Below are 12,687 nucleotides of genomic sequence, written 5' to 3' on the forward strand. Positions count from 1 at the left end.
TCCCAATTAGTTATAACAGCATGCAGAAGCATTCCCATTAACCCAACACACCAGATTTTCAACAGTTGAAAAGCAAGCATAACACATGCATATATAGAACAATAGTGAACATTAAACAGCATTCAGGTTGAATTGATGGCAACAGGCCACCAATATTGTGGTATTTTAACAGGGCACATGCATAGAAATAAATGCAAATATTTATAAACCAATAGGACATATGTCCCAACAAATGTTTTGAGATTAGACATACCGATTGAGGTGTGGAATTGCATTTTTATGCACATGCAGTAGGGTGGGAAAAGATAGCTCAGTTAACGACTTATATATCCTTCTAGTTTTCACTACATTCCTATTAACTGCAGTTATATGTCCCTTACATGTATTATTACACTACCCAATGTCCTTATATTGTGCAATTGGATTTTGCTAGCTCATTATATACATGAGCTGTATCTTACATACAAACTGTCCAAGATGCAGATGTTACTGCTACATATTTTGAGAGTTGCTCACACACACACACACTACTGCTAAGATGGTACACTGACAGCTCTACTTTCATATAATTATCTAGATATGTTCAGGTAAAAGTATCAGTTATATGTTAACAGCTCCCTACATTTCTGGCAGCACACTGACATTTCTGGGGAACACAATACCAAGCTACTCATGTGCCAGATTAACCTGTACATGCTGGGCATGAACCAATAGTTGAGGGCTGTAAATATGCATAAAAGCTACTGGCACTCCCTTCATCCACATTATATGGGCCTACCCAAGTGTGGGTTAAGACTGCATAATACAACAGCACTATTTGTAAAATGCAACAGTACAACAACATATCAAAGAAAATGACATAGATGCACTCCAGGAATTATACATTTATTAAAGGATTATTACACCTTTATTTATTGGGTTAAAACACTTTTTGAAGGCTTTCTCATTTATTTTATATAACAGCACATGCAGAATAATTACTAACCTGCCTGATGATGCAGCCTTTGCAACCTATCTTCATGGGCTTGCTGATTCATGGCCCGGATGCCTGCAGCTGTGAAGTAAATGCAGTGATATTGAGACATACCTATCTATAATATAGACAAGCAAAGCAATTCTTAACTACTTAATACAATGGCTACTTACTTAGTACTGGGGCATTAGGCATTGCACGGGACTCCTGGATCCACTGGTCCAGTTGATCCTCCTTACGTCGCTTCAGGTCAGAATAATGGTGCCTGATCTGCTCACCAGTCCAAGGAATGCCAGTGGCACTAGTGAGATCACGAGCTAGACTGTTCCAGGCCTCCGTTTTATATTGGGTGCCCTGGTACTGGCCCTGCAGGAGTCTTTCCTCATGATTGTGGACAAGGAGCCAAACCATTACTTTGGTCTCCTCAATGCCCTAGGGTTGCACTCGAAATCGAGTGCCTTCTCCAACACCAGCCATGCTGACTGCAGAAGGGAGCTACAACCAGTTATGGCAAGTATTTCTGCCTGTGGAGCTTAAATATGCCTCATTTCCTGCACTTATTTGCGATTGGCCAGTTTTGAAAAAAACTCAGCTGTAGGCACACCTGCTTAGCTGATGTTGGCAATGTTTAATATTCCTTTGATAGATATGTGTCTGTTGAAAGTGCATGGTTATGAAATGCTGTCATGGCTTAGTGGTTATGTACTGTGACTATAGTGCACAGTATCCTGAGATTGAGCCCTGTCACTGATTTTTATTTTCCTACTGGCCAGACCTGAATGGTTAAGGTACAGTAAAGGAGGTGTGGCCATGTTTAGCTGACTTTGCTCAACTTTGCCTGACTTTGCACAACGTTGCTCAACATTGCTCGACGTTGCTCGACGTTGCGCTGGTTAGCGCAGTGCGCAGCTATGTGCAAATACGTTGCGCTTGTTAACGCTGTGCTCAGCTACAAGCAATTGGTTTTAAATATGCTAAATACTGCTAAAATGTGCTTAGCAGTACTTTATATTGCTTAAAATAAGTTACTCATGCCTCAGAATGCATAACCATTTCACCTTCATATATATATATATAATTCGTTCACTACTACATATAACATTTGAATGCTTTTTACAAAACTTATACATGATAAATCTCAGGAAATATTTTTGTATACAGATTTCCAACAGAAAATGGAACGTGCAGTAGTGGGACTTGAACCGGGAATGCTTCCTCTTTGTGTGAAGGCTCTAACCACTATGCTATCTCTATTTTGCTTAATTTGCATATTTTTTCTTATTATCCTCTTCGGTGTCTAAACTGCTAACTGTAGCTAAGCAATGGGCAATCCCACGCAAACACGCGCAAATACGAGCAGCTATATCGGAAATAAAACAAAAAATAATTTCTTTTAATTTTTAAATTTGTACGAGGTTTAACATATGGGGGAGTGTAGTGTTACAATGTACACATGTGAGCAGACTCGCTCATGTAACTCGACATTTCTTGGGTTTTGTCAGTGCAGGGGCATGGATCTTTGGACTGCTCAGCAGTCTGATATGCCCTCTACACTCGTCCATGCTCCGTATAAGCTTTGGAGTTGACGCAGCGCGTCCTCATTAATATGCATGCCGCGTTGCTGTCATACTCTTAGACTGGTGTTTCCTTGTAAGACTAATCTAGTCTTACATGGAAGATTAGTAAATCCTGGGGAAAGTCTTATCTGAAGGCAAGTCACATCGGTATGGATAATCTATTCTTTGAGTCCTCGTAAAACTGAGTGTGACCTGGAGATAGATGACTTCAGCTTTATATAAATGGTAAAAATTGTGCCATTTCAGGAAGGGACAACAGATGAGCGATTACTTTTAATTCCATCTACAAGTCTATGTGGTGCAAAACGCTGGACTTAGGTATTTGTGGACTGCTGCCATGTGGTAATACAAATGAGACATATAGTCATGGTGTAAGATTTAAACTTGTTCAAGAGAGAAATTATTTTTAGGCTAGAATAAAGATGGAGGTTGACTCTTAGAGGCACAGCACACACTCTGGAACAGATTACTCAGAAACACTGCTCTGCCAGTGCCAAATGACTTATTTTATTAGTGTGGAAAGTGCTGTGAGATATTGCCTTCATTCCAATGCAGAAAGCAAAACATCAGGTTAGATTGCTGGCTGATTTGAATTGAATGTAATGTGATCATTTAGTTCTTAAACTAAGTCAGGATGCTAATTCTTGAAATTTCTAACAATGAAAAAGGAAATCAATACATTTTATGAAAACTGCCATAACTTTATGGATCCAGGCAAGCTAACACGATATAAAGACAAGAACCAGGCTTGTTTCAGAAATGGGCAACAGAGTATTCAGATATGTTTGTAAGACAATTTATTTATGTATTTATTTTTAATTTTCCAAACTTTATTGAAATTCACAGACATAAAGCCATTTTTACAATCATTTAACAAAGGTCTATCTAAAAGAAACATGCTTAAAATTATTTAATGCTGTTCCACTGCTACAGTTTTCATGTGGGTGTTTTCCTCCTCCAACCACATCTTATTTGATGTCCAATAAATTATACATGGAGTACATGTTCTCTTATTTTCATTTTTTTCTGTAGCACTCACTTATTCCCTTACTATCCATCCCTTGCTGCCACCTGGAGCCCCAAAAGCAAAACTGTCTTTCTCATCCACACTGACATTCTTCCCTTTCTTTACAAGTATTGCCACCAAGGCTATTACTTTAACTTTGACTGTATCTTATCACTAAACACACTTCCCTTCCATTGCACCCAGCTCAATAACTGTTTGAAATGTTGGGACTTAGAATACTGAGTCCCAGATGTGGGAAATAAATGATTGCAACCCCAGCCTTAAATGTACTAAATCTGAAACTGAGAGTTCTCAGAATATTCCCTGTTCTCTAAGGTACAGCAGTTTCAGAGCTGATATATATACGTTAATGGGGTATGGTGGCCGTTGACCCCACATGGGGGAGAGATATATCAGGGTTTGTCCCCCACCCCCCACAAAAAAACAAGCTTAAAGGAGAAGAGAAATGTTCAATATTCAGTCTTCTACTTTATTTTCAGTCTGTTTTCTGTGTTTTAAGACTTGGTTTTGTAAATCCCAACATTTCAATAAGAAGCCAACAAAGTCATTAATTCGACTACTTTCTGCAATGTTGGGAAGATTTGTTATTTGCATTTCCTAGTTGAGGCCTTTTGCCACCATCTTTAATAGATCCGAAGGTGCATTACTAGCTTTGTCCCTTTTCTGACTAGAAATGCAACTAAAAAATAAAGACTTCCATCTATTGTCATACATATCCTCAGACAGCTATGACCAGTTCTTACAGGTCTCATCTATTTTGCCTTAGCAATGGACAATCTCAAAACACATGTGCATATACTTCCAAAATTCCCATATTTGAATACCTCTAACAATAATTTACTGGCAGGTCCTCAGTAATGTTTCTGGTAAACAGAAGTACTTGTGGAAGCATTTCCATACAGACACAATAAGTCCAAAGGCTTGGAGAAAAACAGACCAGTTCAAAAGTAGCTCACTAAAGACTTTATTCGGAAAATAAAAATAAAAATACCATCAAGCGCTTTCGCCTGGGTGAATACCAGGCTTTTTCAAGATAAGTAACCAATAATAGCACAACGTTGCGAGTCCACAGAAATGGTTTATTCACACAAAGACTACTAGTTAAGCTCTTTCATCAAATAGTATGACTTCATCAGAAACTTCACGCTCCTGGCATCGTGCATTGTGACTGTTTGTCTCTACAAGCGCTGACTCAATCTCTGCTTCGAGCTGCACAGCACAATTACTTTTGAAAGGACGTTTAGAATGAAAAATGCCCTGTTCACCTTCCAAATAAATACTATGACTGGCGTTAGATGTAGAACAATTTCTTTCACCTCCATCGTGGATTTGCACCAACGTGGTGACGTCACGCATTCCCTTAAAGTGGCTATACCCAGCATGTTCCCTATGCATACTAAAATTCACATTATTCTTGCCAATATCATTTCCCCTTTTAAGACTTTCAGGGGTAGAAGGAGAAAGAGAAAGAACAATGTCAGAGTTCTTTTTACTTTGCGTAAATAATTAGATTAATTTAGTAAGCTCTCCCTTGTGTAGGAATTTTATTTGTTTCAAGTTTGGAATTTTGGATTTTGTCACAATGGATGTGATGAGGGGTGGTGACTGGCAAAACATGTTGAACAAAAAAGAGTTGATGTGGCAACTTAGACTAGCTGCTGACCACCCACCAGGTATTAATGAACATCTATCTATTATGCCTATATTGAAAGATAAAGCAGATTTAGTATAATTCACTGGCCTTATGGCCAATGAAGTAAATTGTATTTAAATTATGTTGCAAATATTTTAAACGTGCAATACTTTCATTCTTTTACTTGTTTATTCATCTGTATAGTATATAGTACATATGTGTTTTTTAAGATTCAAGTATTTGATTAATTAATCAATTATTCAACATTTGTATTTTAATATTTCATTATTCATGAGAACTGGTATGTATGATGTATGACTGGTTAGTTTTTTAACCAATGAATTTAAACTGGTTACTATTTAAGTTTTAAATTTTTCAAATCACTTGTTCTGATGAAGTCATACTATTTGATGACAGTGCTTAACTAGTAGTCTTTGTGTGAATAAACCGTTTCTGTGGACTCGGAACATTGTGCTATTATTGGTTACTTTGTTTAATTTCAGCACTTGGGCGCCAACTGTTTGGACTTTGTTGTTATTTGGTGTTGTTGCTATGGGGTCCCCAGATTCGTTTATGCTCTCTCCTATTTTGGATTCTGGACAGCCGGAAATCTTAGCCTTGAAGAAGGAAGTGGCTGACCTTAAGGGAGAGCTTACTAAATTAATTGAATTATTTACGCAAAGTAAAAAGGACTCTGACATTGTTCTTTCTCTTTCTCCTTCTACCCCTGAAAGTCTTAAAAGGGGAAATGATACTGGCAAGAATAATGTGAATTTTAGTATGGATAGGGAACATGCTGGGCATAGCCACTTTAAGGGAACGCGTGATGTCACCACGTTGGCGCAAATCCACGATGGAGGTAAAAGAAATTGTTCTACATCTAATGCCAGTCATAGTATTTATTTGGAAGGTGAACAGGGCGTTTTTCATTCTAAACGTCCTTTCAAAAGTAATTGTGCTGTGCAGTTTGAAGCAAAGATTGAGTCAGCGCTTGTAGAGACTAACAGTCACAATGCACGATGCCAGGAGCGTGAAGTTTCTAATTCTAAATCAGGTACTGTTTCTATGTCTTTGGTTGATAAAACTGGTACCACCTATGACTTTAGTAGTATTAACCAACCTCTCTTTCGTAAAGGTGGTGTAAATAAAGAATATTTGTGTGACAATTGTTCCTGCAATGATAAAAACAGGCTTATTTCAAGTTGTTTTGTTAATAACAACAATGAACTGTGTGAAGAAAGATGTCATGTTAACAGCGGTTCAAGGAGAACTATTCACACTGATAATGAAAATGTCTGTGTTAAAAATAACACTGATAGTTTTGGCAAGTTAATACAGAGACATTTTTCTTTTCAAGAAACTGGCTACAAACTTTGTAATTCTAATTCTGGACACAAAAATACTGAGAATGTGGATTATACATCTTTAAGGGAAATGATTTATGCATTTGAAAAAAAATTGTTTAAATTTAAATTATGTGAAATGGAAATTTGTTATCTAAATGAATGTATCAAACAGGAGCTGGTACCACAAGGGTTAAGGGTCTTCAAGTTCCCTTATGGTATTTACTATGATGATGGGATTGTAAAAAGTTTTTCTGAAATGTTTGACAAATGGGGATTAGAATTGTTGGCTAAAACTGTGGTAGTTTATGAGTCTATGATTAATACATTAAGGGAAGAAGTGAATATATTAAATGAAAAAATTAATACTGATTTATTATTTTCACAATATGAAAATTTATATTATAAAATTATCAGTAGGGTGGATCAAAAATGTGATAATATTTTTAAGAAAAAAGTTAAAAAGATGGAAAGGGACAATAAACAGTATAAGCAGGGTAAGGGCTACCCTACTGACAAATTGTTTTTTTATATGCAACAACAGCATGAGTATGGTTCTGGTGGAGTGGAGGATAGAACTAAATCCAGTCGGAATATGAATGTTGAAATAGATGACAGTAATCATGGTGACAATGAGTCCGAATGTCTTGTTGACATGCAGGATTTTCCCATTCCCCGGCGCTCAGAAAGAATATCCAAACGCAGACAAGGGACAAACAAGACCTACAGCAGTGTTGTGAAGCAGAATCACAACTACAAGCAATGGTAGATGGTATAGTTCAGATTGAAAGTGTTGATAATATCAAATACATTTTGGATGGTTTTAATATATATAATTATTCTAACTTTCCTATTACTAAAGAGCTATTTTCTCTATTGTCTAAGGGGTTCAAGTTTGTTCCCACTCATGTGCCAGATATAGCTTCAATTATGACTGATTTACAGTTATATCTTAGGAAGTTAAATTTGAACCTCATTTTTTCAGATAAAATAAGTAAAGGTGAATCAAATAAAGTTTTAAAGAGAAGTAGTATGTTTAACCCACCCCTACACCCCCTTATTATGGCATATGAGAAACTAGTTAAAGAAGATCTATATAAGACTTGGGGAGAAAAAAGGAAGGTGTTCAATAATCTGAATATTGATGAAAAAAACCTCCTGGAGAGTCTTAGACAAAATAAAGATATAATAATCATGACACCTGATAAAGGGGGAGGAGTGGTTATCTACAGTTTAGAAGAATACAACAATGATATGCAAAATATATTATTTCAGGAGGGTAGATATTCCTCATGCTCCAAAAATGAAATTAACATCTCCTACCATAGATTGGATAGTTATTTATATGAATATTTGATAGATCAGAGAACTTCCAAGGAAGAATATAACTTCCTATTAAACAAATTTCCTAAGATACCCACCATTTTCGGAATTCCGAAGGTGCACAAAAATGTTAGAAAGCAACCATTTAGACCTGTAGTCGCTGCCGCTGGTTCTAAGACGCATAATTTAGCAGTTTATGTGGATAAAAAATTAAAGCATATTATGAACAAATTTCCACATTTATTAAAAGACTCGTGGGATTTTTTAGGTCAAATCAAGCAGGACCTTTGGTCTACTGGCTGTTGGTTTCTTACTATTTATGTACAAGATCTTTTGTCTTGTATTCCGAAGATGGAAGGGTTAAATCTTTTTGAGGAAGTTCTTTTTTCTTATTCCTCTTTAAAATCTGATGAGGTGTTACTTTTATGTGAGCTAATGAGTCTGATTCTGGAGAATAATTATATATTTTTTGGTGGTGAATACTTCAAACAATTACAAGGAGTTGCTATGGGTACTGCCTGTGCCCCTTTATATGCCAACTTGGTTCTTTTGGGATGGGAACAAAAATATATTTTGCAATCTAATATGAAATTTCTTCCATGCATTGCATATTACGGTAGATTTTTGGATGATATTTTTATTGTGTGGAAAGGAGATGTAGCAGAAATTTCAGAATTTTTGGAATTTATAAATCAGACTACAAGCTACTTGAAGTTTACTTTTCAGTATGATCAACAGGAAATTAATTTTCTTGATGTTCAGATTTTCAAAAAACAAAACAGTTTTCACTCCAAAATCTACCGAAAAAACACTTTTTGCAATGCATATTTACATTATATTAGTCATCACCCTATTTACCAAAAAAGAAGCATTGTAAAGGGCCAGGCAGTAAGAATAGCTAGAATGACTACCACAAAGAAAGATGTGATACTTGAGTTCCAGAATTTAAGGACCATGTTTCTTGAGAGAGGCTATCCGGGTTATTTTATTGACCCAGTACTTGAAGAGGTTGCCAATAAATGGGGTACCCTTTATAAACCTCTACTGGGTTCTAGTGATTATAAACCTGATGATATAGTCAATAAAGGTAATACCCAGAATACTACTCATTTTCAACAGGCATGTGTAGTGCAGTTTAGTCCCTTGTATTCTCAAGTGAAAACAACTTTGGTAAAAAATTGAAACATTTTTAGAACCAATCCTGAAATAATTTGTATTCTTGGTGATAAACCCATTTTTTCTACCAAAGTAGGTAGTAATATTAAATCATTGGTGGAAGTCACTAGAACTTCCAATGAAAAACAGAGGAATTCATATGGTAGCAAGCCTTGTGGTAGATGTCACTACTGTTCATATATAATGTTAGAACCTGACATGATTATTAACAACTCTAATAGAAGTCATATTTTTTTGAAAAATGGTAACTGTCATTCCAGTAGATTAGTATACCTTGCAAAGTGTAATACTTGCACTTCATTTTATGTTGGAAAGACAGAAAGGATGCTGAAAAACAGGATATATGAGCATCTTTATGATATGAAGAGTGAAAAAAATACTAATGCTCTATATAAACATAGTATTTTGTGTAGGAATTTTAGTTGTTTCAAGTTTGGAATTTTGGATTTTGTCACAGTGGATGTGATGAGGGGTGGTGACTGGCAAAACATGTTGAACAAAAAAGAGTTGATGTGGCAACTTAGACTAGCTGCTGACCACCCGCCAGGTATTAATGAACATCTATCTATTATGCCTATATTGAAAGAGAAGGCAGATTTAGTATAATTCACTGGCCTTATGGCCAATGAAGTAAATTGTATTTAAATTATGTTGCAAATATTTTAAATGTGCAATACTTTCATTATTTTACTTGTTTATTCATCTGTATAGTATATAGTACATATGTGTTTTTTAAGATTCAAGTATTTGATTAATCAATTATTCAACATTTGTATTTTAATATTTCATTATTCATGAGAACTGGTATGTATGATGTATGACTGGTTAGTTTTTTAACCAATGAATTTAAACTGGTCACTATTTAAGTTTTACATTTTTCAAATCACTTGTTCTGATGAAGTCATACTATTTGATGACAGTGCTTAACTAGTAGTCTTTGTGTGAATAAACCATTTCTGTGGACTCGCAATGTTGTGCTATTATTGGTTACTTGGTTTAATTTCAACACTTGGGCGCTAACTGTTTGGACTTTTTCAAGATAACCAAATTGAGAAATTACAAGTTTAAATACTTCACTGAATAAAATCATGTGACAAATACGCTAATAAATTAATTGATTAAATATGCAAATGAATTATTAAAGCACCAATTACAGCCTAAATAAAAACAAATCTTGAATAAACAATGAAACAAATTATAGATGATATTCCAAATAAAATGCATTTAAAATGTGTTTAAAGGACATGAAAATAACCCATATTAAAAATGTCCCATATTAAAAAATGTCATTAATGAAATTTAAAGGTTAATACAAAACTTTTTAAAAGCTTTCTATAACTTCCAACGACATTTTGTGAACATTTTATAAAAGTACAACTGCCTCTATGCAGTTTAAACCCTAAAAACATAAAATCATAGCTTAGCTCTTCTTAATTTCAAAACACTGGTAATACTAATACCATCATTCAAACCAGGGGACTTGGTTGCATTCAGTTTAAACTGCCACAACAATTCTTTGCACTCAATCCGAACCTCCCAGTCACCTCCTCTATTATCCTGTAAAACCTGCTCCAAAACCATAAACTTAAGTTGCATGTTAGGGCATCAACCAAGATGTTTAACAAAGGCATTAGTGTCTTTCTTCTTAGAAATGTCATAGAGATGCTCATATATCCTTCTTCTAAGGGTTCTTTCAGTTTTGCCTACATAAAAACTGGAACATTGGGTGCACGAACCTAAATAAACAACACCCTTTGTCCCACAATTGTAATAATGTTCGGCCCTAAATTTAAACCTTCTAGAGGGGATGAATAGTGAGCTGTCATTAAGCACATAGGACCATTTTTTTTTCTAACTCCTATTTACATTTTGATAGTGGCCACCCTTTCCACCAGAAAAAAGGCATAGTTAAGGGGCAGTTTATACGTGCATCGAGGATGTGTAGTACAAGGGAATACTTTTTGGAATAGGTTAATTAATTGAAGCAGCTTTTTAAAGAAAGGGGATACCCGGTGCACTTGGTTAATGACTTAGCCCAAGAGGTTATTGTTGGCAGGGAGGGTGTCTACTCCCCCTTGTTGGGTAAAGGCGCAACACAAAATAATCCAACAAAACCATTAGAGCAGCTTGATCTTCACAACAGTTTTGTTTACACTTTTTCTGAAGATTTTTTGCGGGTGGAACAGTCAATTTTAAGACATTGGCCTATTTTAAAACAACATGATGAGTTTAAAAAGATTGCTAAGGAACATCCCTATTTTGTTAGAAGAAGAGACACTAACCTCAAAGGTCTTTTTGAAGGAAGGCCTAGGGTTGGCAACAAGCAGGTTTGCTCCAGACTTGGAACTTACAAGTGTGGTGCATGCAAACAATGTTCCTATGTGCTTAATGACAGCTCACTATTCATCCCCTTTAGAAGGTTTAAATTTAGGGCTGAACATTATTACAATTGTGGGACAAAGGGTGTTGTTTATTTAGGTTTGTGCACCCAATGTTCCAGTTTTTATGTAGGCAAAACTGAAAGAACCCTTAGAAGAAGGATATATGAGCATCTCTATGACATTTCTAAGAAGAAAGACACTAATACCTTTGTTAAACATCTTGGTTCATGCCCTAACATGCAACCCAAGTTTATGGTTTTGGAGCAGGTTTTACAGGATAATAGAGGAGGTGACTGGGAGGTTCGGCTTGAGTACAAAGAATTGTTGTGGCAGCTTAAACTGAATGCAACCAAGTCCCCTGGTTTGAATGATGGTATCAGTATTACCAGTGTTTTGAAATTAAGAAGGGCTAAGCTATGATTTTATGTTTTTAGGGTTAAAACTGCATAGAGGCAGTTGTACTTTTATAAAATGTTCACAAAATGTCATTGGAAGTTATAGAAAGCTTTTAAAAAGTTTTGTATTAACCTTTAAATTTCGTTAATGACATTTTTTAATATGGGACATTTTTAATATGGGTTATTTTCATGTCCTTTAAACACATTTTAAATGCATTTTATTTGGAATATCATCTATAATTTGTTTCATTGTTTATTCAAGATTTGTTTTTATTTAGGCTGTAATTGGTGCTTTAATAATTAATTTGCATATTTAATCAATTCATTTATTAATGCATTTGTCACATGATTTTATTCAGTGAAGTATTTAAACTTGTAATTTCTCAATTTGGTTATCTTGAAAAAGCCTGATATTCACCCAGGCAAAAGCGCTTTATGGTATTTTTATTTTTATTTTCCGAATAAAGTCTTTAGTGAGCTACTTTTGAACTGGTCCGTTTTTCTCCAAGCCTTTGGACTTGTTGTGTTTACTGGTCTGGATTTTGCTTTTCCTGGTTACTTGGATTTCCATACAAATGTTTCAAACCTGTAGGAGCTGGTTGCATATCTCAGTGTTAGACTAATCTGCGTCCAGTCCTCCTTTGTCTATCTGAGCTTGCAAACCTTTACCATATGTATCTCTGTTAGTGACCACTAGAACAGCCTTATTTTAATGACAATTCCATATATTTTCAACATATGTTAGATCTCTCACCATGTTTAATGCTTCCTACAAACCTAATCATCTCACACTTCTGCTGAATATTTTGCCCATAACCCTCGTGGATTGATACCCCATGAAATCCCATTTAGTTGC

Source organism: Protopterus annectens, chromosome 10.part0 (genome assembly GCF_019279795.1).
Source record: "Protopterus annectens isolate FY-2018-M chromosome 10.part0, PAN1.0, whole genome shotgun sequence".
NCBI lineage: Eukaryota > Metazoa > Chordata > Ceratodontiformes > Protopteridae > Protopterus > Protopterus annectens.